The sequence below is a fragment of the Melozone crissalis genome, unplaced genomic scaffold, assembly GCF_028551555.1.
Source record: "Melozone crissalis strain CALT ecotype California unplaced genomic scaffold, PUWL_Pcris_2 ptg000002l_1, whole genome shotgun sequence".
Classification (NCBI taxonomy): domain Eukaryota; kingdom Metazoa; phylum Chordata; class Aves; order Passeriformes; family Passerellidae; genus Melozone; species Melozone crissalis.
In genome coordinates, this window is record NW_026535780.1 from 23,293,305 (window position 1) to 23,299,304 (window position 6,000).

The window sequence follows — 6,000 nt, forward strand, 5'->3', positions numbered from 1 at the left end:
TCCTTTGTCTCTTTGTGGAACTGCTGTGGTTGTTTGTTTAAAGGAACAAAATTCTCATTTCCTTCTCTTCTTCAAGACAGCAGTCTTGAATCTTAAATAGTACAGCCTGAAGAGTGGCTTGCTGCTCAGTGCATTTTCCCTATGAAGAAAATGCAGTGTCTGTAGATGTTGTGTTTTGAAAAACTCTAGAGATGTACAAAAGGAGAACTTCTAATTTTGGTTCCTGCTGCAGATTTGGCACTTTGTCCGTCCATTAGATGTTTTATTATGAAATCCCATTCAAATTCTCAAATTCTAGTTCTTTCTCACAGTCAGGTGCTGATATTCCCAAAATATAGTGGATCCCTTGAGTGAAGTTTTGTGGATGTACTATGATCACCCCATCAAGACATTTTGGAGGATTTCTAACACTGAGTGTAAGCTACAAAGGTTTTATCATGTGTGTCCTCTCTCACAAAGTTTTTGGTCAATGGAATTCAGAGATCAAATGTCTTTCTTATATATTTTTCTTTTTCATTCTATGAATTGTTTAAATGTAAATTAATTCAAACAATTAGTAAAATCTAAACTCTCTAGCTGTCAGAGATGCTGTATATTGATGGAACTGGAGAGGAGTATCTTATGACTTATAAAATGTAAAGCTTATTAAATGTTTATATGCTCTTCCATTTCCTATTAATTGAGACAAGATACAAACAAGAATGTTTGTGCCAAAGGTTGTGACAAGCCGTCTTTCTGGCAAACAAGGAAACTTAATGTATAAATAGTGTGCTTTTATTTTAAGAATTAGCTCATGTAACTTAATAGTGTTGCAACTGGGAGAGGGGTTTGATAAGCTGTAAATACAGTTATTTTATTTTTTGTACATTTTTAAGAAGGAAAAAAATAAATATTCCTATGTATGAGACAATATTGCTGTTGCTGTGGTGTGTATTACTACATCTCTCCAGGAGGTATCAATATGTACCAGTACCTGAAGGGGTGCAGAGAGGATGGAGTCAGGCTCTTCTAAATGGTGCCCAGTGACAGGACCAGAGGCAAGGGGACACACACTAAAACACAGGAGGTTCCCTCTGAAATCAGGGAATGCTTTTTACTGTGTGACTAGGCACTGGAGTAGGGTGCCCAGAGAGACTGTGGAGTCTCTATCCCTGCAGATATTTAAAAGCTGCCTTGACGTGGTCCTGGACAATCAACTCTGGTTTGCCCCACTTGAGCAGGGAGATTGGACCAGATGAACTACAGAAATACCTTCCAACCCCAGCTATTGTGTGATTCTGTGACATGTTGGAGTGTCCTGGGAACCTGGCTGGAAGCACTGACAGTAACTTCTTTGCGACTCCTGGGCACCTGAGTTGAGATCCTTACCACACCTACTCCAAAAGCACTGAAGCATACCTGGCCATGTATCTTGCAGTAAAACATTTTCATCAAACATTTTATTCTCCACCCGTTCAGTTTGGCTTTTCAAACAATATTCGGGAGGTCAGAACATCTTAGTAGGTGGGAAATTGCTTGGAAAAAGCATTTTCCTCAGCAAAGGTTGATTCCCCAAGCAGTAGCAGGACAGCCCTGTCTTACAGTGGGGTGCAGGAGTTCAGTGCTCTGGATGAGCAGTGCAGGGTGAGCCAGGATCAGCTCCCATGGAGCCCTTTAAGGTAATCACATTTCCTGGGCATTGCCTGTGATAGATGTTTAATTATGTTTTATAGGAGTGGCTTTACTGAGTGGCTCTTGGGATGCAAATGCTTTAAAGCTGTGTGGTTGGCAGTGCTCCATCTGCAGGGCCATGGAGGGGTGAGGAGAAGTGTGTGGGCGGATGGGAGCCCCTGCACCCACTGTGTGCTCAGGGCTTGGGCTGTGTCTGGCATGGCTGAGCCAGGCTCCAGCAAGGTGACTCAGGTCACCTTCATTAAAGGTCATTGAGAAGGACTGACCCCTCTTTAGGAGCAGGAAGCAAAACTCTCCACCTCTAGCTCCCGACTGAAACTTCTGGGGACTCACTGGAGCAGCAAAGCTGTCCCTTTCAGCACCTTCTCAGTCTCTTGGCTCAATTTGTGCTGCAGAAAACACTGACGGATTCTGGAGCACACCACTTTCCAGATGGAGCCATGAGCTGCAGGATCACAGTTCCCTCCTCCCTGAGGTGGTGGGAGCTCCACTCTGGGATTGTGGGAGTGCAACTGCTCCAGTGCCTGGGGCAGATGGCTTTGCACAGCGAGAGGAGGGACAGCAAAGGGGGTAAGTGGAGGATTTTAGCCCCCCTGTACAAATAAACACCTCATTACACCCAGTCTTTTATGCTAAATCGTATCATGGCCCTAAAGGGAGGGTGGGGGGAATGTACATCACAGGGAGTCTGGCACATTGGAAACTTGTGTAATAAAGTTTGCACTGAGCACAGGAGATACCTGAATACTGCAAATGATGCTTCATTCAGTCTCCAGCCTGTCTCAAGCTCAGATTAATGTGCAGTTCCACAAATAGGCATTTTTGTTTAATCTGAAGAGGAAGTAGGCACTGGTTTCTGTTACTTTCCAGTAGGCTTTAAACTACTTTTTGGACTCAGCTAATCCCAGCTCCAAATTTAACCGAAGTGAAAATTTGGGGAGCTTAAGGAGCATGCACAGAAGCATCAGCCAGCCCCCTCCAGAGCCTGTCTGAGGCTGGCAGGAGTCCCTGCTGTGACAAGCTCTGCTGCTGCCTCACCAGCCTCATCTCAGAGCAACTAAGCACAGCTACATGCCCATGCTCCCTTGGCACATCCTGCTCCTTTGATGCTTATCATTTTATCCCCTTATCATTAGGGGATAAAAAACTCCTCTAAACCCGGAGAGAGATTTATCTATCGCAGGAAAAGTTGCTGTCAGTCAGCTAAGCTGCTCTTTCCAGCTTCACAGTACCAGGACTCTCAACTTTATGCTGTCCTTCCTTTGCTTTTATAACCCACTCCATGATGTCCTACTCCTTGCCCAGCTGCTGGCTTTAGCTGCTGGAACAAAATCCGTGTTAGCAGTGGAGCACCCAGCCGGCTGCAGTGTGCCCGTGCCCAGCTCCAGCCCTGGCTGAGCCCTCCAGATTGGCTTGCACAGCTCTGACTCTGTGCCCACAGCAGTGAGCAGGACAGGAGGGCAGTGAAGGCAGCAGGCAAAGGCATCTCTGGGGTTTTTTCTCCCCAGAACAAGGAGCTACGTGAGGCTTTAGGGCTCCACCATGAAGGGAATAAAGCACACGGCACATCATCACTCTAGCTGCAGCAGAATGTTTATTAGTAGGAAAGAACATTTAGGGGATTTCAGTAGGTGAATTTTTTTGAACTGTTGGTATCCACCACACATCGGTTTTCATCAAGATTGTTCAAGGTCACATATTTATATAAGAAAGCAATAATTAATATTTAGGTGCAATCAGTAATTCCAGTATGAAAAAGCACCGTGTCACAAAACAATTTACAATACAAAAGTCTTCAAAATCTAACATTTAAAAACAATATATTTGTTCAACAGTAATAACAATACAGTAAAAAAATTTTTATTTCCCTTCAAACAATACTGCTTATATATTTTGGCACTCAGAAAGAAACTGTCACAAATGTGCCTTTTTAGCCACACAATGCTGTTTTGTGAGTGTCTATATAACAAGGAAAAACATGCTTTTGAAGTCAGTCATTTTGCCAGGTGCAGTTTGAACTGCTTTCTCCATTAAAAAGGAAAAAAAAATAACCTGAAAGAAAAATAACTCCTAAGCTGCAGCATGTCTTGTCTTTTGGCCCACTACACAATCTGGAGAAGCATCTCAGACTCAGTCTATCCAGTAAGTCAACCCTGCCTGAAAGACTGGATCTGAGCCCCACTTCATTCTCCAAACCTGACAAGAAATGTAGACCTAAGCCATTCAAATGGTCCTACCTTTTAGGGACTGGCCCCAAGTTCTTCTTATATTAAGCACCCCAATAAGATTCTGACCCTAAAATTGCTGCTCAGGCTCTTCTTTTCCTTCATTCCCCTCAATTTTAGTTAATTCATTTTAAAGTCACTTGCACAAATTGTCTTGCAATGTGAGCCCACTGTTGTTGTGCTGGCACAGCCAGCAGTTCCAAGGAAAACCACGTTCCTAGGAGTGAGCCACGGGGTGAGGGAGCCCGATGCCAGCGGGGTGCCCGGGACAGGGGACATTCCTCCCAGGTCTCCTGTGGGGCCAGGGCTGGCACACAGCGTGGGAGGGAATCACACAGCTTGAATTGAGAGAGGGAAAGACAAAACTAGACTTTTCAGGAAGAATTCATCTCCACTCCAAACTGACCCCTTTTAAGAGAGGAACGCAGGTGCTACATGCCGGGTGAAACACCGGTGCCTGCGTGCAGCTATGGCAGCCCCTGGAAAGGGCTGATTCTAGTGAACATGCAGTCCTTGGTGCTATCTCTAAAAGCTGAACAATAACAAAAAAAATTTAAATAGTTTTTACATCTTACATCAAAGATGCCACTACAAAAACACAATAGTATCACACATTAATTAGTACAGTCTTAAAAATGCAAACCAACGCTGGTAAGACTCCCATACATTCTGCATATCATATGTACAGAGGAGAAGAACTTCTCGAGAGGAGAGGACAGTCATAGAGAGATAATTTTCTGTTTTCTGAGTACATTGCATAATACAAATACATTATCAGCAGAAGAAAACTTTATTCTAACACTAAGAGCTCAGGAAAGGTCCTAACTGGAAGTTAATAGCTGGGGGAACCGTGCACGTGCTGGGGGGCACAAAACATACACAACCCTCCGCCAAATTCTCCGTCTTCTTTGGTGGCCTGATCATCTACTTTCCTTTTATCAGGCAGGTTTGACACGTTGCTCAGTAGGTACAGACTCCCAAAGCATGGAGCAGCACAGGGCCACGTCCCCAAAAGCTGCCCCTGGTGTGCCTGGAAGCCACTCGCCTCCGCGTGTCCTTCCCATGGGCCTTGCCTGGCAGAGAACCAGCTGGAGACCCAGGATACCACCAGATGAGCTTACAACAGAACCAGGGGGGGAAATTAACACATCACAACAGCTAGAGGCAACAACACACAGGACACTTGCAATTCTAGACAGCTGTAAGAAAAATATGTCGACCAAATTAATTTAATTCATAGTTGTCTCTCTCCTTTCTGAATAGTAAAAGTCTTCCTTAGGATATGTAGGTTTGCTTACAAAGCATTCATCTAGATCTAGAGAGGTATCTAATTTTGCCAAGACACAGGATATACTGAACTCCATGCTGCTGCAGTGAGTCTGCTCGTAGTAGATCATTACAAGTTCGATTTGTTGTGTCTGTTCTGTGCTGCAATGAAGCAACAGCCTGAGGGAACAGGGAAAGCTCTCCCTGTGGAATGGTCATGGACCTAAATAGGAACTGGGCACTTTGATCCATTCAGCTCTTGGTCATGTTTTATCTCAATTTATTAGTTTCTGCAGCATCAAAAATACCTGCCCAAATTTAAACAAATTGTTGTGATTTAATCCCAACCAGCAACTAAGTCCCACAAAGCCACTCATTCACTCCCTTCTAGTGGGATGTGAAAGAGAATTGGAAGGGCAAAAGTGAGAAAGCCATGGGTTGAGATAAAGACAGTTTAATAGGGAACACAAAAGCATGCACAAGCAAAGCAAGGCATTCATTCACCAGTTCTCAGGGGCAGCCAGGTGTTCAGCCATCCCCAGAGAAACAGGGCTCCATCACAGGTAGTGTGACTTGGGAAGACAAATGACATCACTCTGAACTTGTCACCCTCTTCCTCCTTCTTTCCCCTACCCCTTTACATGCTGAGCATGACACCATGGTCTGGGGTATCCCTGGGGTCAGCTGCCCTGGCTGTGTCCCATCCCATCTCCCTTGTGCACCCCGAGCTCCCTTGCTGATGGGGTGGGAAGCAGGAAAGTCCTTGACACCATGTGAGCACTGCTCAGCAATAATGATAACATCCCTCTGTTATCAACACCGTTTCCAGCACAAATCC